Genomic DNA, 24,449 nt, shown 5'->3' with positions numbered 1-24,449 from the left:
CTCCCTTGGCCTCCCAAAATGCTGGGATTACAGACATGAACCACTGTTCCTGACAGTGGTTTTGGTCTTAATTCTTGCCTGCAGACCTGGGAATTTTTTGTTTTCTACTATACAAACTTAACTTTTTGGAGATAGAGCCTACTTGAAGGAAGGCACACAGATTTATTATGTTCAGTATATTTTAAGGTTAAAGATTTTTTTTTTTTTCAGTGGAGAAATCTATCTTTTGTACTTTGAGAGATCATGATATATAGTAGGGATCCTTGAAGTGGGGTTCAGAGGGTGGAGAAGGAAGGAGAAGAGGAATCAGAATCACTTTGGGATTTTTTCAATTCAGTACTACCCTACCCCATTCCCAAGAAAGTTCTGATAAATTCTTTCAGGAGGCTATGCCCATGTAGTGAGCCATAGTTACTGATAGTAATACAGAATTGATGTAGGACAAAAGAATAGAAATATAAAACAAATTCTGGATGTAATATGATTTTATGCGGTCTTTTTCTGTTTATAAAAGTGTAAGTCTTCATTAAAAGTGTCTTTGTTTTGAAGCCTAAGTTTTAAGCTTCTTCAAAAAATGTATTTTGCAATCCTGTATGCCCTTAATGTTGAACATTTTGGAATGCAGAGGCAAAAAATAAGTTTGCTCTTCAACTATGTCGTGAGTTTCTTGAGGGCACAAATGTGTTTTATATACAGTATGCATGTTACCAGCTTTTGTAGATAGCTCTGAGAATACAAATTGTGGGTTAATGTTTGTTCACCTTGGTTCTATTGGATGCCTCCTTCCAGCCTCCTCTTCCCACTCTTCTCTTTCCCATAGGTTTCCTTTCTTAGGCCTTAGAGATTATATAGAGGTCAATTTTCCTTTCAAAACATAATTTTTAAAAGTGAACATAGGTCTTTTTTAAAAAAAATACAAATAATATTTTATATTCCTAAGTGAAAAGAAATTACTGTGGAAGAACAGCCATTTAGGGTAACATTTCTCATGTCAGCCTTGTATCAAAGGTGTGACATAAACATTGTCATACCAATGAATCTATGTTTTTGTGTATGGGTTGACAATTAGCAGAGTCAGCCACCTGGTTTGTAAGTAAAGTTTTATTGGAACACACACACACACATTCATTTACTTATTGTCTATAACTGCTGTTTTGCAACAATGGCAGAGTTGAATAGTTGGAGTGGAGACAGTGTGACTTGTAAAACCTGAAATACTTATTATCTGGCCCGTTTACTGACCCCATTTTAGCGTATGTATTTTCAGAACATCTTCAGTAGCTTTCTTTATTTCTTTGGCTCTCAGAAAACTGACCTCATACGCCTTTGTCATTTCAGATGATCACTTTTAGAATTTTTATCTTTATTTTTATTTTTTTATTTTTTTATTTTTTTTTTTGAGACGGAGTTTCGCTCTGTCACCCAGGCTGGAGTGCTGTGGCCGGATCTCAGCTCACTGCAAGCTCCGCCTCCCGGGTTCAGGCCATTCTCCTGCCTCAGCCTCCTGGGTAGCTGGGACTACAGGCGCCGCCACCTCGCCTGCCTAGTTTTTTGTAGTTTTTAGTAGAGACGGGGTTTCACCGTGTTAGCCAGGATGGTCTCGATCTCCTGACCTCGTGATCCGCCTGTCTCGGCCTCCCAAAGTGCTGGGATTACAGGCTTGAGCCACCGCGCCCGGCCCTTTATTTTTTATTTTCTTTTAGATATGAGGTCTTGTTCTGTCACTCAGGCTGGAGTGCAGTGGCACAACCACAGCTCACTACAGCCTCGAACTCCTGGGCTCAAGGGATCCTCTTGCCTCAGCCTCCTGAGTAGCCAGGACTACAGGCATGTGCCACCAGGCCGGGCCAATTTTTTTTTTTTGTAGTGACAGGGTCTCACTATGTTGCCTAGGCTGGTCTTAAACTCCTGGCCTCAAGTGATCTTCCTGCCTTAACCACTTTTTAGATAAAAATAGTTTTTCATAAATACTGGATTGAAGGGCATACTTTATAGATAGACATTGAAATTTGATATTGTGAGGTTTTACTCATTTTTACCTTTTGTGTTGAATGCTTCGTTTTAGCTCTCGGTGAGTACATAGATGTTTTGTGAGAAGTCTTTTGAGTTCATGTTTTATTGAATTATGGCTAACAAGAACCCAGTTTATAGAGTTATGGATAGTGCTGTGCTCCTTCTTTGTAAATGTTAACTAAATGTAAAATCAAGATTATACAAATATATATATATTTGTATATATATACACAATATATATATTATATATATTATATATATATTAAGGTTATATATATATTAAGGTTATATATATATTAAGGTTATATAATATAATAATATATATATATTAAGGTTAATGTTTTAAAATTAGGGCAAGGAAAGACAAGCCAGCATGTGTAGCTTCATTGGACCATTTCATTGTTTTCCAGAGAGGTTATGAGAGTGTCTTGGTCCTTGCCAAGCTTACATGTTGGGCATGGAGAGGAATGGGAAATAGATCAGAGTTATGAGAAAGTATGGGGGCTGTTCAAGAAGGTATTGGAGCTGACAGGTTCTGTTGAATGCTAATTTAAAATCTGTTAGTCACATGGCTGGCACTGACCCCTGGTGATGATGTATTTTCATTTCTATACAAAATATTCTCTAAAGAAGGCTTTTTTGCCAGCACAGGCAACATAGATCTCGCCTCTACAAATTTGTTTTTTTAGTTAGCTGTGCCTGGTGGCATGTGCCTGTAGTCCCAGCTACTTGGAAGGCTGAGGTAGGAAGATCACTTAAGCCCAGGAGTTTGAGGCTAAAGTAAGCTGTGATCTCACCACTGCACTCCAGCCTGGGTAACAAAGCGAGATCCTGTGTCAAAAAAAAAAAAAAAAAAAAAAAACCCACGACTTTTCATTTCAACATTAAATATGATCAAAAGAGTGAAGGTATATTTGCGAATGGGGAGGAGTCACATGGGGTCATAGGGTAGAGAATTGGCATGAAGAGAATAGCATGCATCAATGTGGTATTTAGCTCCAATGGATTTTTTGTTTTGTTCCATAAAATTGCTGAGAGTTTTTCTTAGTCTATCAGTACAAAAACATTAAAAGCTATTGTTTGTTTATAAGGAAGTCTGAGCAACTTATAGTTTATGTGTACAGATACATAGCATTTTTTTTTTTCTGAAGGTGAACCATAGTACACTGTGCATTTAAAGTTTGCACATTAAAAAAAAAATCTTGAGGCAGTCTGGCCAAGCATCTGACATAGTATGCCATATAGGATGATTTGCTTTGAGCATGTGAAGATTTCCCAGCTGCAACTAGCCAGTAATAAAGCCATTAGAGACTTGTTTTGTGTGTATGTAGAGATACACACACAAATGAGATTCTAAAAAGTATTCCACAGAAAAGAATTAGTGGCATTTAAAGAAATGGCTCTGAGGATATGGCTGAATACCAAAGAGTCTCATCGTTTCTTTGACATAAAGTTTTAAAACAGTAATGTATAGAAATACTGATCCTAAGCGAACATACTAATACTAATTTAGCAAATATTGCCAAAGCTTCAGCTTTTGATTTCATGATGAATTAAACGGTTTTTGAATTTCCCTCGGGATTACCTTCCTTCACATTCCTTTGTGTACAGGACTTTCAGAAATGGGGACCTGATAAAGGAACTGACAACAAGCCCATAATTATTTATTCCATTCCAGTTACATGTCTATAATTTCACTTTAGAAATAGCAATAGTAAATACATGGAACTTTAATGGCAGTTACATATTTGATTTGATAGACTCCAGGTATTATTGTTGGACCAGGGTCTCTAACTACTGCCTTTGTGTCCAAAGTAGAGGACAGTTCAGTTCCACAGAATTGAATTTATTAGGAAAATCAGAGTGTGAGTTTAGGTGGTAATACTAGTATTTGAACATTGCCAGTCACTCCAATTCCAATTTCTACCCCACAGATAGTCTTCTTAGACCTCAACTCATGTGTCACAGGGCTAGTGATAACTAATAAAGATAAGTTTGGTATTCTACTCCCTAAGTGTATCATATGTCTTACAATGGAATGAAAGCACATATATACATTTTTGGAGACAGTGTCTACTTCTGTTGCCCAAGCTGTAGTGCAGCAGTGGCATGATTTTATCACTGTGGCCTCAAACTCCTGGGCTCAAGCAGCGCTCCTGCCGCAGCCTCCTGAGTAGCTGGAACCACAGGCATGTGTCACTATGGCTGGCTAACTATAAAAATCTTTTTTTTTTTTTTGTAGAAAACTGGGTCTTACTGTGTTATCCAGGCTGGTTTCAAACTCCTGGCCCCCTCAAAGTGCTGAGAGTACAGGCATGAGCCACCATGCCAGGCCCCATTATCTTTATTTAATACAGATACTGGGGGAATCTTTGTATAAAATGGGATGGGTGGCCCATGTCTACTTCTTTTCTTCCCTGACATCTCTTACTTGGGGGATCACCTACTAATTCATTTTTTTGTTCTAGATCAGACTTAAACAGCTGACACTTCACTTGTTGCATTGTATAGCTCAGATGAGACTAGAATGTTTAACCAGACATCTCAATTTGGGAAGTCTTTGTAGGAATTGCAGTCCCTTCATAGATTTCTTAAAATTATATGTGAAACTATGTGTAAATGTACATTTTTAGAGTAGATTACCTGACTTTGATTAGATTTTCAAAGGGGGGTTCATGAACTGTAAAGATTATAAGAAGTACTGTCCTAGAATCTCATTCAAGATACATTTCTCAGGTACCTTCTCTCTCTGAGGCACTAGTTGGTTGCTGGTGCTACAAAAATAAATCTTGATCTCTTTTCAGAATTTTGGCCCCATGTTTGTGGAGGAAATGGGTCCAGAAACAGCTAACTACAGAACAAGCAAGGAATAGTCCATAGGGTGCCGTGGAAGGATCTTACTGGCTTGAGGCTCAGCAAAGACTTTCTGGCATTAGGCTAGACTCCTGGGGTAACCTTGAGGCAAGATTTCCCTAAGGATAGAGGGATGATCAAAGAGAAAAAAGCTTTGAGAGTAGTAGGTGTCTAAAAATAATAAACTTAATAGCATGTAGCTGTTCTCTGGTGGTGGAGCATATGGTAGATGGGTCTGCTGCTCTATGTCTGGAGCCAGAAGGAAGCCCCTGAGAGCCAGATGCTGAGTCTGCCTGCCTGCCACTGCAGCCCCTGTTCCAGACTGAGATCCTCCCTCTTCTCTTGGTGGGTTGCACTGGGGAGATATCAGAAACTTCAATTTCCATTTGAGGGAGAGAAGATTGAAATAAAATCGTAAAACCATGCTTCATTATAAAACTCAAACAGTTGGTTTCAATTTTTGAAAATTTTGATGATTGTAAAACATCAACCCAATTAGTTAGTTAAAAGATGCTTGTTTTTATTTTTCATTGTGATAAGCAAACCTCATAAGGTTAATCAGGGTTAATCAGAGTTTTAGCTGTTAATAGCTTTGGGATCCCCCCCCCCAGTGCACATTTTTATGAGTTTTGGCAGGTGCTCATAGTCATGTAACTGCCACCACAATCAATATACAGAACTTTTCCATCATCTCCAACCTTTTTCTTGTGCCCCTTTGAAATGGGCTTCTTTATAGATTTTCCCTTAAACATGCAAGCTAAGCAGATCTTGCCTTTTTCTTCATTTATACATCCAAAAAAGAGGTCAGCCTTGCCTCCTCTCTATTTTATGTCATCTTGTCTTTCGTCTAACACACCCATACCAGCCCTTTAACCTTTTATAGAACTTCGTTTTTAATAAAGCCTCTGGCCTTTTCCCCATTCCCACCTTCATTTCTCTGGAGCTGTTCCAACAATGTGAGTTACATAATTAAACTACCACTGTAGGCCGGGCGCTGTGGCAGATGCCTGTAGTCCTAGCACTTTGGGAGGCCAAGGCAGGTGTATCAGCTGAGGTCAGGAGTTTGAGACCAGCCTAGACAACATGGAGAAACCCCATCTCTACTAAAAATACAAAAATAAGCCGGGTGTGGTGGCAGGTGCCTATAATCCCAGCTACTCAGGAGGCTGAAGCAGGAGAATCACTTGAACCTGGGGGGCAAAGGTTGCAGTGAACCGAGATTGCCTCATTTCACTCCAGCCTGGGTGAAAGAGCCAAACTCTGCCTCAAATAAGAAAACAACTATCATTGTATTTTACACTGCTTTAATCACAGGCTATTCAATACCTCAGAGTTTAAGGCTAGTATACAGCATAAGCAGGATGATGCAAGAGGCTGTGGGGTTTTTTTTTTTTTGGCATTTAGGATTATTAGTTATTCTGAAACTTCTTTTGCCCACAGGTAGGCTAACAAGAAGGGAGATACAAGATGATTTTAGTAAAGAGCTAGTCCTTTACTAAGGACTTTACTGGAACAGATTGTGTGGGGTAAGCAGGTTGGTGTTTGGAACTCCATTTCTGTTAGCATTCCTTTCCAGCTCCCTGAATCATCTACCTTTGTCCTTTCTAATCCATACTAAAGTGGAATGTTTTTTTAAAACTATCTTCTTAGCTGATAAGGATATGGGTCAGATGTTCCACAAGGTTGACTAATTTTATGACTTCAGCTGATTTCTACAAAAAGGTGATGAATATACATATCTGTTTGTAGTGTTAGAATTTTTTTAAACCATCTGTATATCACTTTTACTTTTTACACTTAGAAAATACTCAGAAGTCTTTGAACTTCTTAAAATGTCTAAATTTCTTTTTTTTTTTTTTGGAGTCTCGCTCTGTCTCCCAGGCTGGAGTGTGGTGGCGCAATCTTGGCTCACTGCAAGCTCCGCCTCCTGGGTTCACGCCATTCTCCTGAGTCAGCCTCCGGAGTAGCTAGAACTACAGACGCCCGCCACCACGCCTGGCTAAGTTTTTGTTTTTTAGTAGAGACGGGGTTTCACCGTGTTAGCCAGGATGGTCTCAATCTCCTGACCTCGTGATCCACCTGCCTCGGCCTCCCAAAGTGCTGGGATTACAGGCATGAGTTACCACACCCGGCCACTTCTTAAAATTTCTATAAAAATTCTAGATTATAATAAGGTTTAGGGAGCAATTGGTACCTTTTCTTCATGGGTACTATCTACTTTGTAGGATTGTTTGCCATCTGTAACCACAGTGTTTTACTTATTTCTTTTTTTTTCATCTGAGTTTTCTGCCAATTCTTTTATTGTCATCTCTTCTCTAGTTTTCCAGGTTTAAAGTGCACAGTTGGGAGCATTATAGTTTTATATCTCTTTAGCATTTTGGAAATTCCTACAATTTTTATTGAAAGGGCAGTAGTTACAGGAGTTTGAGAGGCAAATACATCAAGAGGAAGAAATAAAATGCTATAAGTAGGTTAACACATGAGCATTGAATAAGTGAGAAGCAACTTACAATATGTGTTTTGAAATCAACTTTTAATTTTAGAATAGTTTGATTTACAAAAAGTTGCAAAGATACACTATTTTTAACTAGAAACATTATAAAGCTATCCAAGCTAATTTGTTACCTGTATCTCATTTTTAAAATTCCTGCTGAGTCAAACAAAGTGCAAGGTAATTACTAAGAGTACTGATGGAATTTTTCTTTCAAGGTCAAAAGTGAAAATATATAAAAGATAGCTGAGAAGAAACATGGATGTACAAGGAGAATACCTATGACTGGACTAAATATGGAAAGAAGTAGAAGTGGGCCATTAAATACAGATTTCTATTTATAGACGGGCTTGTTTAAGACAGGTGTCTTCATTGTACATATAGTCCTAATGCCAAAAGCAGATTGAAAAATATTCTCTTATTTCAAAAGAACATGAAACACCATTTCAAAGGGTTTTTTGGTTTTTAATGAAGCAAAGCTTTAAGCATTTTTCCTTTTTAAAAACTTTGTAAAAAGTTATGTATGCAAAGCTCTATATCCTGTAGTTAATGATTATTGCTAATGTTTGGGTACTCATATATCAGGCATTGTGCTGAATCCTTTATGTTTGTGATTTCATTTAATTCATTAACAGACCTGGAAGATAGGTACTATTATGTCATTTTACAAAAGAGGAAACTGAAGTTAAGAGTAAGTTGCCTAAGAGAAGGGGCCCTGATGAACCAGGTACATAGGCCCCAAGACCTGGTTCTTTGGTATCCTGTAGTAACAATAAGGAGTACATCCCTGTCTTTATCTCTAATGCACAGAATGTGGCATACTTTATGTGCTTATCAACAACAGTATTAATAACAATAGCAACAAACATTTATTCAGCACTAATGTGCTAAGCATTGTTCTCAACTCTTCTACATGTATTTCTTACATGTTACTCAGATAACTCTAGGAGCTCACTATTATCCTTTTTTCATAACGGAAGACACAGTGGAGGCTGAGAGGGATTGAGTTATCCACACAAGTTTCCTTAGCTAATAAGGCAGAATTTAGGCCCAGGTCTACCTCAGCCCACATTCCTAATCACTGTGATGTATTGTAGAACACTCACCAGTTGCCATCGATGTTCGAAAGAAACTTGAAAGTCTTTCAAGTATGGCCTTTCCATCAGTTCTCCGTCTTTCCTTGAGTAGAGTAGATCAGGTTCCATTCCTTCCTTTAGAGCCTGAAATACCCTCACTTCTCTTTGAAGTTCTTCCTGTGATACATTTAACAAATATTTATTGAATAGCTACTGTGTGATAGGCATTGGGCACTGAGATACAAGCAAACAAGGTAGTCAAGGGCCTAATACTCATAGAGCTCTATATTAGTGGGAGAGATAAAAAAACATAAATTCATAAATAAATAAAATAATTTAGAAGACTAATTTCCCATCACTGCTCTTCTGGCCCAGTCTTACCCCTAACAGTCACATCTCCCTGTCTGAAATCCTTTTTTCTGGTTTATCTGTAGTCACTATGTGAGGCTATTGAAGTCTCCTTTATTCATTACATTTATTCTACAAACCTATCAAATACCCACTATTTTAATTATTGGAAATGCAAAAATAAAGACAGTCACTCCCCTTAAAGAACTTAAAATTTTGTGTAACACAGTGTTTCCCAAATTTTCCCATGTTACTTACATAGAAAATGAGTAGGGTAAATATAAGAGACTGTTTAGTTGGGAAGGAGACTGTGGCTGCCTCCAGCCCTGCCCAGCTGCCTAGAGGGCTGAAGGAATCAATAACACAGGCATGCAATAGCAAGCCAGTTCTGAATTTTTGGTTTAGTGAGATGTTTGCACAAAAATATGTTTATTGTGCAACTGCTATGAATGTGGTTCAGGAGAGATTTCACTAACTGGCTTCTACCTACAGAGAATAACTGGTGTTCTCCATTCTCAGAATGCTTGGGTCTACTTTTTTTTCACTCTGTTGCCCAGGCTGAAGTGCAGTGGTGTGACCATAGCTCACTGTTACCTTGAACTTGTAGGCTCAAGGGATCCTCCTGCCTCCGCCTCTTGAGTAGCTGGGGCTACAGGCATGTGTCAGCATGCCCATCTAATTTTCCAAGTTTTTGTAGAGACAAGGTCTCACTATGTTACCCAGGCTGGTAACTCCTGGGCTCAAGCGATTCTCCTGCCTAGGTCTCCCAAAGTGCTGGGATTATAGGTGTGAGTGACCTCACCTGGCCTTGGGTCTACTTTTTATTATGCGTATGTTCTCCCACCAAAGTGAGTGGCTTGCTCACCAAAGTTAATTGTGCTTGTTCTCAAATGTGTTCATGCTAGTTATCTTGGTTATAATGACATAATATAATTAAATTTTATATAAACTAGTGAAATGGGTTTTAAAAAACTCTTACTATGGCCGGGCGCGGTGGCTCAAGCCTGTAATCCCAGCACTTTGGGAGGCCGAGACGGGTGGATCACGAGGTCAGGAGATCGACACCATCCTGGCTAACGCGGTGAAACCCCGTCTCTACTAAAAATACAAAAAACTAGCCGGGCGAGGTGGCGGGCGCCTGTAGTCCCAGCTACTCCGGAGGCTGAGGCAGGAGAATGGCGTAAACCCGGGAGGCGGAGCTTGCAGTGAGCTGAGATCCGGCCACCGCACTTCAGACCGGGTGACAGAGCAAGACTCGGTCTCAAAAATAAATAAATAAATTTAAAAAAATAAAAAAATAAAAAACTCTTAATATGAAAACTGAGTTGAATGCTTTGGGAAACTTGGATAAAGATGAATAGCAAAAAAAAAAAAAAAACATGTTGAGTAGGTGTGACAACTATGAAAGACTGGGAAAATTGCATAAATTAGAATGATTCTTCTGCATGCAAATTGTTTCACAAATGTCTAAGCTCTTGGTCCACTTGGAAGAAACTGAAACTGAAAATCGCAGAATGTATATTATTGATGTGGCTTATATAAGAAATATGACACACAGCTCTGGTCAACAGATTCATGCTATAACTAAGCAAAAGACCTTGGTGAATGAGTGTAGGCTTATTTGTAAAGAGTTAAAATAGTTAATATATCTAAAACTTTTTCATGATTCTATGCTTGCACTTATTTTTAAAATTAACTGACTACTTGTTCAGATGTTTTAAATAATTAAATAAGTGCGTTTCTGGTATATGTGCTCAGTGTAGCAGGAGAAGGAGCAGGTGGTGAGTTGGTGAAGTCCTAATCAAGTTAAGGATAAGAGGTAATGTTAGAGCTGAGACTTGAAGTATGAGTAAAAGTTTGCCCAAACAATCAGGGGTAGATAACTCCAGGTTGAAGAGAATGTGGTATGCGAAGGCCCACAGGCATGAGAGAACAGAAGGTGCTCTAAGAACTGTAATTTTTATAGTACTCCTGGAGAATAAGAATGCAAATAGGTGGGAAATGAATGTAGGCAAGGTAAGTAGGGGCCACGCCGCAAGCTCATTGTCAATTGGGGGATCGTTGTGGCTGAAATAAGAAGATGCTGGAAAACACAGGGGATGGAAGGTCGGTCCTGTGCCTTATAGCAGGCTAGGCGAAGTGTATTTTTTAGGAAGCAAATAGGGAGTAGCTGTGCTTTAAATTCCTCAATCTGAAACCCCAAATTACATAGGAAATACAGATTTCTCATGGTTCTTGGTCACTGTTATTGAAGTGGCTACTTTGAAATTTCTCTGGTTTTTTATTTTTTTATTTTTAACACCCTTTATCAGGGATAGCTGACCTTGTAGTTTAATTTCTGTATATTTATGATGTTTATTGTGTGAATTTTTATAGTTTTAAAATCCCTAATTTTATGATAGAGAACTATCATCTTAACCAAGTGCACAGTGAACAGGTATCTGAGAAATTACTTCAAGCTCTATGTAAATCACTAAAAAATCCTACTATTACAAAGACCACCTATGTATACATTTTGAATTCATTCTGCCTTCAGTGTATTTAACACTTTTTTTCAATTTGTTAGTAATGGCAGTGAGATAAAAAAACAGGCTTAAGAGATTTGTCCTAGCCTCATTGCTCCTTAGCCATGTAACACTGGGCAAGTTATTTAACTGCTTTAAGTTTGGTTTCCTGACTCATAAAAAGTAGAAATAATCAAAGAACCTACTTCATAGGATTTTAGTGAGGATTATTGATAAAATTCATAAAAGCATTTGCTGTGTGCCAGGCATTCTGGCAAAGGCTCCACCATAGCAAAGGTTGCTATTGTTACACATTCAACAAATATTTATGAAGTGCCTCCTATATGTCAGGTATTATGCTGGGCATAGTAAAAACAATGGAATTAAGAGTCTAGATTGTGCTTCTTTTTAAAATTCTATAACTTTCATATTTATTCTTCACCTTTGGTTTTAAATATATGTTTATATATTTGTTATCAGTGTACTTAATTTGATGTACATTTCATTTATGATTCATGAATAATACTTCGTTTTTATTTTTAGCAAAATATTCTATCAAGTAGAAGAACCATATTTACATTCTTATAATTTTCTTTATCAAGCATGTTGTTAGTCTGCAGTTTTCATTGTATTAAATAACCTCATCTATCCTAACAAATTTTTGTTATTGCAAAGATACGCTTTAGCTAATTCTTTAACCTTCAGGATTGCAGGAGGCCTCTACTCTGTCAGGTTGATGAGACTAAACAACATTATGAACATGCTTAGGTGACTATTTTGTTTGATGAGTTTTATTGAAGGATATCTAGATTCACATACTGCAAGTGCTAGGTTATATGTAGAATTACCTTTAACCAGCAACTTCAACCATGTTTATAGGTTCTGTGTCTACCAAATTCAAGATAAATGTAAGAGGCCTTGTCTTAGAGGACTGTTGAAGCTATTAAAATAATTAAGTACCTGTATTCATATTGTGTGGAGGTGGAGATGTTTAAAGAAATGGTGTGTGTTCATTATGTGGTGTTTAGTGGGCCGAGGAGGCTTTGCACAGTGTCCTTGGCATTAAGTTGTCAAAGTTTAGGTGAAATTTTAGGAAGGATGGTTGACAGCCATCATAGGATCAGTTCTTTGATCATCTATCATTAAGCATGGTAAAACCTTGGAAATGAAATGTCTTTTCTTAATTTCTTGATGGTGGAAAATAAGACAATGGATTCAGTTAATCACTTGAAGGAAATATTGTAGTTGATGGTATAGTGTGAGCGTATCAGCGTGTGTTACTTCTGGGGATTCTTCTATAGTTGGGTAGGTTGGTTCCGATTTTTTGCTATTATAAAAACCGTGTAATAAATGTAAAACTTTACATTTCTGAATTTTCTAAGAATAAATGTTCAGAAATGGTGTTTTCTTCAGAGGATATGAACTTTTTGAAGGTTTTGTTATATATTTCGAATTGCTTTCCAAAAAGAGTATATCAGGCTGGGCGCACTGGCTCACACCTGTAATCCCAGCACTTTGGGAAGCTGAGGTGGGCAGATCACCTGAGGTCAGGAGTTTGAGACTAGCCAACATGGCGGAACCCCATCTTTACTAAAAATAGAAAAATTAGCTGGGTGTGGTGGCATGTGCCTGTAATCCCAGCTGCTTGGGAGGCTGAGGCAGGAGAATCGCTTGAACCTGAGAGGCAATGAGCTGAGATCGTGCCATTGCACTGTAGCCTGGGCAACAAGAGTGAAACTCCGTCTCAAAAAAAAAAAAGAGTATATCAATTTGCACTCCCATTCGTATTAATTTGTTGGTCTAACAGCTATTTTTTGAGCACCAACTGTATGTATATTAGTAGAGAACCATAATGATAAAACCCTCCACTCATCTAGTTTCTAGTTTACAATCTAGTAAAGAAGTGGACAATGAAAAATATGTAATGTGATTTCAAGTAGTGATAAGTGAAATAAAGAAAAAGAAAGATAAAGGAACAGAGAATGAAGGGGTAGAGGTAATATTTTAGATAGGCTGGGAAGAGAAGTTCTAAGTTGACGTTTGAGTAGAGACCTACAGTCTGTTTTTTGCCAATCTCACTGTATTTATTAAAGTATTTAATATTATCACTTTAAAACATATTTGCCAGTTGAGATGAAAAATATTTTTAAATTTCTAAATTTTTCTTTAGATTTTTATTTATTAGCAGGTTGATCATTTTTCCATTGGCTGTTGTATTAACTACTGTTTGACACATTTAATACAGAACTAACCTTTTATTTGTAGTAATCGGTCATTGGATTTTGTATTGCTCTGATGCTTTAATATAACAAAAAGGCACACTATTCAAGTTTGGCTTCCTAGAGAATACAGTGCAAAATTTAGACTGAAAATAAGTGAGTTTTATAATTCTGGCTCCCAAATACATAGTTTTTGCTTAGAATTTTACTAAGGCTGACTTCAGTAACTGCTGAAGTAGCAGATTATATTGAAGGATATTGAGCATGAATGATTGGGTTAGTACTGGTGTATGTAGTTGTTTGGAGGACAGTGTTGGTGCCAAGATTTCTAACTAGCTCTTTGAAAAGACCTGTTTACTTACATGTAAAAATGTTACAAATTTTTGCCTTTGGAGTGTGAGGCTTATGAATGTGTCAACTGATTCAATCCACCACTGGAAAAATTGCCTTCACGTTTTCCTTTCCATAGGTTAGTAACGTTTATTTTAGAATAATTAAAATTACTATTTTTTTTTTGAGATGGAGTCTTGCTCTGTTGCCCAGGCTGGAGTGCAATGGCGCAATCTCGGCTCACTGCAAGCTCCGCCTCCCGTTCACGCCATTCTCCTGCCTCAGCCTCCCGAGTAGCTGGGAGTACAGGTGCCCGCCACTACACCCAGCTAATTTTTTGTATTTTTAGTAGAGACGGGGTTTCACCGTGTTAGCAGGATGGTCTCGATCTCCTGACCTCATGATCCACCTGCCTTGGCCTCCCAAAGTGCTGGGGTTACAGGTGTTAGCCACCACGCATGGCCCTAAAATTAATTTTTAAAAACCCCAAAGATATGGGAGTTAATAGGTGGGAAAATAAAAATATGTACTTGATTTGATAATTTGCTTTGCTTATAAATTGTAAGTGGTAGAAGGCAAAAAACTTTCCTAGGAAATTTACTTTTCCAGGTTTGTAATATGTGATTGTTCATTCTATTTGTTTATTACAGAGGGATTGCTTTGTAATTCCTGTACTAGTTTTGTGACCTATAAAATTTCTTATGCAAAGCAAAGTTTTCTATTTAGGTTTTCTTTCATCAAACTTGTATATAATATCTGTTGATCCAGTATTTTATTTTTTGAATTAAAGTAGTAGGTGGTTGTAATCTGGTTTCTAATCAGTGATCAAACCACTTTTGTTTTAAACTAAAGATTTAAAAGTAGGACAAGGAATAATTTTCAGAGAACAGATTTCATTAATTAATAGCTGTTTGTTTCATTTATTCACTTACTCACAAATGTTTGAGTGCTGCCAACACTGGGGAGCTAACCTGTTAGTTAAAGGTGATGAATATGGTGGGGAGTATCAGGTGGCAGTTACTACCCTTATGGAGTTTAAGGTCGTATAACAGAGTCAGAGAACTTAGCAGACGGTTTGGAGACTGTAAGAATTGCTGTGATAGGAGGCGGTAGCGCCTGAAGCCAGGAGCTGCACCAGATTCACTACTAGGGATGAGGGTCACAAATGGCTTCTAAAGGAAGTGATACTTTTGCCTTTTGGTCCTTGATGGGGCATACATGTGTGACTGCACATACACACTTACACAAAATATTTTTTAATTAAATTTTAAATTGTAAGATATATATAATATAAAATTTACTATCTTAATTATTTTAAAATGTATCCTTCAGTATTGTTAAGTATATTTGTATTATTTTGCAACCAATCTTCAGAACTTTTTCATCTTGTAAAACTGCGACTCTGAAGCATTAAAGAACGAACAGTTCCCCATTCCCTTCTACTCCCCCTCCCCTAATCCCCTGACAAGTGCCATTCTGGTTTCTGTCTCTATGAATTTGATTACTTTAGATGACTCACAAGTGGACAAAAGCCTTTTTTTTTTCCTCCTTGCTTTTACCGCCCAGGCTAAAGTGCAGTGGCGTAATCTCGGCTCACTGTAACCTCCGCCTCCCGGATTCAAGCAATTTTCCTGCCTCAGCCTCCTGAGTAGCTGGGATTACAGGCGGCTGCCACCATGCCCGGCTAATTTTTGTACTTTTAGTAGAGACAGGTTTTCGCTATGTTGGCCAGGCTGGTCTTGAACTCCTGACCTTAGGTGATCCGCCCACCTTCGCCTCCCAATGTGCTGGGATAACAGGCGTGAGCCACTGTGCACAGCCACAAAAACCTTTTTAAATCTCAAGTTTTCTTTCTGTTGTTTTGAAAATTGCCTGATTTCTGTTACCAATTACGTATTACTGGTTTTGCTCTCCTGGGGAAATCTGAGAACCTACAAAAGCCCTAGGGGGTTGTTTATATGGCAGTGTTCTTGCCAGGGGAAGCATGAAGCCAACATATAGCCTTAGAGAGACCCTCTTTTCTCTGGCCATCCAGAGGCATCTCAGGCAGTATTTTGCTATTTTAGGAGAAGCAACATGGTTTGAAAAGGGAGAAATACTATCAAAACTTGGGTTTTTCCCAGAAGACTTTCTTAAACCAGGGGTTGGCAGACCTTTTCTGTAAGGGGAAGATAGTAAATATTTTAGGTTTTATAGGCCATACAATCTGGGGATGATTACTCAATTCAGCCATGGTAGCGTGAAAATAGCCGTAGACTATGTGTATACTATGTTCCAATAAAACTTTATGAAAACAAGTGGCAGCTCTCACAGACGCATAGTTCGTTGACCTCTGTCTTAATATCCTCAGGCTACACATGACTGGAGAGAAACTTTGGCTGAAGCCCATGTCTGGGAGATCATTCAGCTAGTTCATGACTTGAAACCTAGAAATTCAATATGGTATTTCATCAAATTTGGGCCATTTTTTAAGTTACACCTTTTATGTACCACTAAAAAAGAAAATAAATCAACCAACTAATTGTAAGAACCTATTGGTTATATGGTGGATCCTGTTTTCAGAAATGTTAAAATGTTGGGTAGGGGGTGAAGGGAGTGTGTCTGAATCAGTGAAGCAATAATAATACCAGCCAACATTTGTGTACTTACTATGGGGCCAGGCACTTTGCTAATCACTTTATATGCATTATCTCATTTATCTTCATAGCAAATTAATGAAGTAAATGAAAAAGACTTAGAGTGGTTAAATAATTTGCCAGAATAAGTGGTGGATTCTAAGAAACCCAGGTAGCCTGGCATTAAAGCCTGTGTTCTCTCTCAGTTACTATACTTTAATGCCTCATTCAATTTTAAAGGAGGCTTTTTGTCAAATGATATAATTCATGTTGGAATTGATGTAGTTTATTGAATCGGGTCATGGAGGAAACAGCAACTACATAATTTCCCTTCAGCATGTCCTTGCAATTTCAGACATTTCTCAGTACAGCCAGCTATTGTGTGCCAGTGCCCTCAAAAAAAAAAAAAAAAAAGATTTACGAACCTCTTCTGAAACTGTTTTTTAAATGATAACATGTCTAAGCCAAGTAAAACTTGCTGGACAAGGTGTTGATGCTCTGTATGCCAGTAGAGTGTCTATGATGCTAGCCAGCACTTCTGGTCCTGCTGCAGAGGAGAGTGAGCTCCACATATTACTGCAATTTCACCTTCTGCATCTGTGAGCCTTACATCCAGGATGGTGCAATCCTGCATGAATGATGCAGACTTCTGCAAAGATGACCTTATTGACTTTCAAAGATACAGGACACACGTGAATCACTCAGTTCTCAGAGTCTTAGAGAATTCTGGTGTTTGTAGCACAGGCTGCATACAACTAACAGAACAAAAGTTGTGGGAACTTGCTTTTGAGCGCATTAGGGTTTTCAGCACTTGTGACCATCAAAAAGAAAAGTCAAAATGAAATGGCAGTTAAAGATGGTATGCATGTAATAATCTCAAACCACATCACAGCATTAACTTCTTATTCAAGCCAAACAGAAGCCTTCTCATTGAAACTTAGTTTGGAGAGAAGTAAAGTTTATTTTTTACTCTATTTACACATTAATTGTCACTGGGAAATAAATGACTTCTCTTACTAAGATTAATTTTATATTCTGTGAATGAAATTTCCAATGTAGTGAAGTAAATTGTAAGCAAACATTTTATTTTTTGGGGGGTGGTGAACTAGTCTGAAAGAGGGTCCATTTTTTTTATCTTCACAAGTACCTGTTGACTCATAAAGCCTGTAAATTGCCAGTCTTAGCTGAGATGTGGAGGAGAAAGATAAAGTAGTTGGTGAAGTTGTGTGAGGGGAAAAAGTGCAAGGCCTTACAAGCAAGAGATGTGGTATGTTAGAGAACCCAATGCTCCATGTTCCTGGAGCAGCATGTTAGGGGGAGTAGGAGAAGAAAGAGTGGAAGGTAAAAAAGGTCAAATCATTAAGGACCTTGCAAACTCTGTCTTCTAGTTAGGATTAGATTCAGCTACATAGAATAGAGAAACCCAGAATAATACAATAGATCTGGAGAGAGGCAATCCACAGTTGGTAGGACAATTATGTGGTCATCAGAAACTTGGGCTTCTCTGTCTGGCTGCTCTGCCATCCTTAGAGTATCTCCTCTTGGTCCAGATGGCCACCAGAATGGACACTATTCATCATGCCTCTAGTCCAAACAACAGGAAGAAGGAAGATGGCACAGACCCTGCCCTTTCACAGAGACTTCCTGGAAATCTTTTAATTCACTTCTAGTTAATTATGTTGACCAGAACTTTGGCACAAATAGCTGCAAGGGAGACTGGAAATTGAGTCTTTTATTCTGGATGGCAGTGTGCCCAGCTGAAAGTCAGGGTTCTAAAGTGAAAGGGAAAAAAATTGTGTTGGGGTAGGCAGCTAATAATCTCTGCCATGCCGTACCAGTGCTTTATTTTGTGAATGATGCAATAAGAAGGGAAACATGCCAAATTCTTTTTTTAAAAGATTGCCACTTGAGAGATGGAGGGTGGGTTGGAAAGAAGTAAAGGATCATAGAGACCACTGCAGTAACATAGGTCATGAGACTGACAGGACTTGGTCATTGATCACATATGAGCAGGCTTCTGTCTTCGCAGCCGAGTATGTTATGTTGCCATAGAGACAGGAGTAATTGAAGCTGATTGCGTAGAAGAGGTGGTCTACTTAGAATGAGATTTTCAAGGAGCAGGCAGAAAGAGGAGGAAAACAGAGTATGGTGTTTCATAGGTCAAGGGGAATAGAGCACTTCAAGGTGTAGAGAGTGGTCTGTTGTGTCACATGTATCTGCGAGTGCAGATAAGAAGTACTGATGTTATTGATAGGATTTAGCAACTTAGCAAAGTGAGAGGTGTTTGGGTCATGGGAACGGATCCCTCATGCATGGCTTGGTGCTGTCCTTGTGGTGATGAATGAGTTCTCCATTAGTTATAGTAACAGCTGATTGTTTAAAAAAAAAAAAAAACGCCTGGCATCTCCCTCCCTTTTCTCTTGCTTCCCACCATGTGATCTCTACAAACCAGCTCCCCTCTGCTTTCCACTATAAGTGGAAGATTCTGGAGGTGCTCACCAGAAGCAGATGCTGACTGACACCAGGCTTCTTTCTTGTACAGCTTGCAGAACTGTGCACCAAATAAACCTCTTTTTTTTATAAACCGCCCAGCCTCAGGGATTCCTTTATGGCAGCACAACCGGACAAAAACATTATTCTAGGTATGACTTTTCTGTTATAAAGTAAATTTGTAGGATCTTGCAAATGATCTAGATTTTGGTTATTACCTTTAGAAATGTGAAATAGTACATGAAAGTGACTAGCACAGAATTTGGCACACAAACCCTGTGCAGTAAGGGTTTAGTGAATAAGCCAGTGTTCTTGGAACATTTTCTGTACATATGGAGTGGCATTCCTAATTTGTTAACTGTTTACACAGCTCATTTCCCTTCAAGCAAACTTGCTTTTGTTGAAAAAAATTCTTTCAGATTGCAATAATCATACCCTTGTGAAGCATACAGGGCAGGTACTGTTAGCTTGCTTTGGGTGTTTGGCAGTGTCTCCAGAAATAGCACAAATATGCTACCAAGAACTGGGTTATCCTATTACTAATGGGAACAGTGTGTCTATGACTGTGTGATGAATTTGGCTTTTCTTCTAACTGGAAACTAAGTTGTGAACAAACTTGGCAAGGTACAGATCATGGTCGATAGTTTTAAAAAGATCTTTTTAAAATTCTCATTCCACTTTCTGCAGAAAAACTACATTGACATCCTAGAGGGCTGAATGTCGTTGAGAGCATGTTCCTCAGTAGATTGCCAATTACTTTCTTTCACTTATTCCCCAGAGGATGTTAGCTATTTGGCCAATTGTTTTCCACCAGTGAGAGGAGAACATGAGTGGCCTGGCCTCCTCTGGACCTTTTGCCAGGAGCCTTATGCGGTTTGCCCCACCTCACCTGTGGAGTTTTCCCTCCTGTCTGTTTAGTTGCAGTAGAGGTCTTAGAACACTGAATTTTATTCATGTTTTGGGAAAGAGAGAAACAGGGTGATTAGGATTGAGAGCACAAAGATTGCACTAGTGACTGACTAAAGTGATTCAGTCAGAGTAATGTTGAGGCTGTATCCAGCAGTATGTGATGCTCCCTGATTGTCTCTGAATACTAGCCATCTTTGCTTTGAGTAAATGTCTTTGTGCATTCTCCTGGGGGAGCTAAGTAGGAAAAGTGGAAAGCAGGCCTAAAACTTGTCTCTGTGACTAGGTGTGTCCTCTGTGACTTCAGCTGTTGCTAAGCAATTTTCTAACACATAGCCCCTTGGCTTGTTGAACTGAACAAAGCTCTGTGGGACTGCTTGGTTAGGTGCCTGGTAGACAGTGTGGACAGTGTCACCAAGAAAGAGCGCCTCTGCTGATATAGGGTGATTTGTGTGATGGAAAGCTGTGCTTACCACCAAATTTAACATGTAATAAGCTTTAGACAAAAAGTGTCCTGGCTTCCTGGAATTGAATGACTAGTGCCTTGGTGCACACCTCTGTGTCTGTTGAGGGGTGGTGGTGGGTAGGGGCTGGGTATGTCAGGGAACATCAGTGAAAGACCTCCCCTGGAGGCTTCCAACAGTAACATTCTCTTGACCACTTTAAATATTTCTCCTGTCTTCATACCCTGTTACTTCTTTCCTTTCCACAGTTATTCTGAGAGTCCTCTGTGGTTAACAAATTCCTCAGCAGCACCTACATTTAATTAGCTGCTTTTAAGGGTTGGATATAGCAAGATAAGAAGGTATTATTGAAAGCACCACATAAAGAACCATGGTTCCTTGACATTTTGAGAGGTGGGGTGACTTTCTGCCCCCTTAACTTAGCATGCAAGGTTATAAATACAACACATCACAGAGAAATCTGGCACTTACTTGAATGGTAAATAAGTCTTTATATTGTGAGTTGCCAGGACCTGTTCCCAAAAGTCTTTATTAACTTGGTTTTTGAATTCTGAATGTTGTCCATGGATCAGCTCATTTTATTTTATACCAAATATTTGAACAGTATTCAGAATTACATTTTAAAATCAAACTCAGTTTCTTAAGATGCCAACCGTGGGGATATTTGAGTTAAAACTAGAAGTATATTTAGTATACCTTTTGGCTGAAGGCCAAATGTCCTAGTGTTAAAATCAACATGAGGCTGAGAATCTAGATCACCATCATAGAGTAAGTTTTTGGGATAACAAAGGAATTGCAGTTGTTACAGTTCTATTTAGAAATTTAGTAACCAAGCTTTAACATGTTGATGTTACAGTGCAAGAACAATAGTTCATCAGCATGGTTATGTGGTAGATTGCGTTTGCGGTCACCATAATGCACATCTGTAACAGTAAATGGACTTACTTTGGTCAACAGAGGTTGTTGGAGGAGCAAGATATTTTCCAACTATTTTTGCTAGTAGTGAATGTGCTGATTATGATATAGATGCCATGATGTTAAGTTTTCCTTCCTCTCTAATAGTAACTGACTGAAGTGAAGCTCTGTCCTCTCAGTATCCTGAGCTTGTAAATTTCATTAATTTATGGCAATGATGCCATTTCCTTGAAGTTTTCTCACAAACTGAAGTTTTGTGCATGTTGACAGATAATTTCTGAATACTTTCTCATTTATATTACCTTATTTTGTGTGCATTTTCAAAAATATTTCAGCATGCACTTGTTCCTCCCCACAATCACTTGAGATCTTAGATTTTGGATCTAGAAATTTGGCGATAGAGTAATGGCTCTCTTGACAAATGTGTCTCTGAATATCAGTTTTCATTGCATAAACATACATTTTTACATTTTCTCTAAAACAGAATGAGTGGAAGATCTTCACAGCGTATCTTGTAAGAAGTCTGCATGCTTAGGACACATAAGTTGGTTACTTCTTAGCAGGTTCTGGTAATTGAACTGTTGTTAGTAAGGCCTGCTGTGTTGGTTTTGTTACTTCCAAAGCATAATTTTGGGACTTTTTTTGTGCAGACAGCCTATATAAAATGTAATAACTGCCGTTCCATCTTGTGTGAACATCTCATATAAGCAAATGTTCTCTGATAGCCTTTCTTTGAAGCAGAATGATGAGAGTGGCCCACCATCTCTCAGCTCATAGCCAGCTGGTGAAAAGTGTGGGTGAAACACTGAATGTTGGTGATTCCTAAATCATTCTCTCACCCTATTTGTCACTGATAATTGCATAACACTTTTATCTTTAATAGTTCTTCAATCAGATATGTTTTTAGCATTGTTGAATTGATCATTGTTTTGTGCTTTCACAATTAAAACAGACTCTGATTATGTCTCCATGACTAAGTACAGGAAAGAAAAGCAGCACATTTAATTTCATTAACTAAAATTTATAATAAAACTTTCCAGTAACATGTTTCTACAAGGAACTTTGTACCTAGGACTCAGAACTTGGGCAAATATTTGTTTTCTCCTACTTAAAAGGGTTGGCAGTCTATATAAATCATTTTTATGTGCTTTTAATATATTTGTATAGCCTCTTAGGCCCAAGCAGTCCTCCCACTCCAGCCTCCCGAGTACCTGGGACTATAGGCATGCACCACCATGCTCAGGTAATTAAAAATTGTTTTTTGTAGAGGCAAGGTCTCACCATAGTGCCCAAGCTGTTCTCAAACTCCTGGGCTTTAAGTGATCCTCCTGCCTCAGACTCCCAAAGTGCGGGGATTAGATGTGAGTCCTTGCACCCAGCCAGAACTTTGTGTTATTTATGGTGTGTGGATCAAAGCTGATTTAGCTTGAATACGTATGATTTTGGAGTTCTATTTTCTCCTGGTGAAATTTTAAGGCAGCAAGGTTGACATTTGGTTTTTAATTCATTTTCACTGGAGGTAAAAAAAAGTTCCTGTTAGTACTTTTTCTTGATGACTTATGTCCTAAATCAAATTAAATAGCTAAAAATTAAACATGGTTCCTAAAGCTCACTTTGTTTAATGCTATGAATGTTAGTATTCCAAACATTTCTGTAAAGATTCGAATTAAGATGTAATCTAGAGTTTTCTGCCTCACGTTATTATTTAAATCGGTATAAATATTTGTTCCCTCAAAAAGGGAAGGATATTTTCCTAAAGATGCCTATCTAATGTACTGAGTTTTATGTTTATTGTCATTCTGTTTTCCAACTTATTGAATTATTTGAAAACATTAATTGTTATACATAAAATTAATAGCTTTCAGAATTATTGTAGCATTTTTACTTTTATAATAAGCATCTATACTTTGATAAAATATTGATGTTACATGAAAATTTTCACTCCAAGTTACATCTAGATAATGTTTACCCCTATTTGAAATAGAATATTCAAATATCAACAACAAACCCAGTGATATGCTTTGTTGAAATTCCTGATATTGTAATGACAAGGTGGGTCTTACTTTATAGTATGATTCAATTTATTTTAAAGTTTGGAGACAAATAAAATGGCGTAAAATATTGTTGCACACATAGGTGGTAAAACTATAGAAGTCCAGATGATGGTTACCATAGGGGTAGAAGAGGAATGTGATTAGGGACAGATGCATGGCAGTGTTTCTTTTTAAAAATGTTATTCTTTCAACTCTATATGTATATTTTATATCTTTTATAAACTTTTATGCATGTGATGTATCACAATTAAAAATTTTAGGTAAAATTAGAAGACAGGCCTGTCCTACCATGTGGAAAATAGCTTCTACGTACTCTTTTTTTTTTTTTTTTTAAGTGTAGTCAAAACATAAATAGGTAACACTATCTCTGAACTAACAATTTAACCTAAAATGAATGCATGAACTAGGAGTTTTTGGTGATTTTCAACTGATTTCCACATCCTTGTGAGACCTGTGTAAATATTAGGTTCTTGCTAGGAAGTGAAAAATAACTGATAAATGGAAATTCTTGGCTTTTACAAAATAATGGGAAAACATTTGGCCTGGTCCCATTTGTTGACTCTTCTAAATCGACTACTTACAGCCATTGCATCATAGTGGTCTTTCCTTCCCCTCCCCTCCCTTCCTCTCCTGTCTCCTCTCCTCTCCTCTGACCAAGCATAAAGAGATTTTTGCTTCCATATGCTTAGATCACTAGAGTGTGAGCCTGTCAAGTTCTTTCCCAGTCACACCTACACGTTTCTCTCTCTCTCTCTCTCACACACACACGTTCCTACAGTAGCAGAACAAATAACAGCTAATGTCCACAAAGCACTTATGGGGTAGTTTTACTTTTTTCAGTCCATTATGTGTTAGCTGTCCTACACCATGATGTAACTGAAGAGTCAGTTTGAGGACCTATTCCATTAAAACAAAATAAGAGCAAACATGTCACATAAATGGATAGAAAATACATTGTGATCTTTCTGAAAGCTTTCCTTCTTACTGTAAGATGTTTAGACTTGCTTGTGCCTCTGCTTTGAATAAAAGAATCTGGGCCTCCACTGTAAGTTGTCACTGTTCCTTTCCTATAAGGGGAAAGTTATAGATTAAGGCCCTCTGCTCACAGAAACAGATGAGGATGCTAGGGAGGAGATTGAGTTGGGGTTTTCTTCAGCCCCATCTCTTGCTC

General features: G+C 38.1%; 1 protein-coding gene across 5 annotated transcripts in view; it reads left to right on the top strand.

Annotated features, from left to right (window-relative positions):
* UGP2 (UDP-glucose pyrophosphorylase 2) overlaps positions 1 to 24,449 on the top strand; it is a 54,706-nt gene that overhangs the window by 20,181 nt on the left and 10,076 nt on the right. The gene's annotated exons all lie outside the window — the stretch shown is intronic.

The sequence above is a fragment of the Colobus angolensis genome, unplaced genomic scaffold (genome assembly GCF_000951035.1).
Source record: "Colobus angolensis palliatus isolate OR3802 unplaced genomic scaffold, Cang.pa_1.0 Scaffold105, whole genome shotgun sequence".
Classification (NCBI taxonomy): Eukaryota; Metazoa; Chordata; class Mammalia; order Primates; family Cercopithecidae; genus Colobus; species Colobus angolensis.
This window is presented reverse-complemented; position numbering and strand designations above follow the sequence as displayed.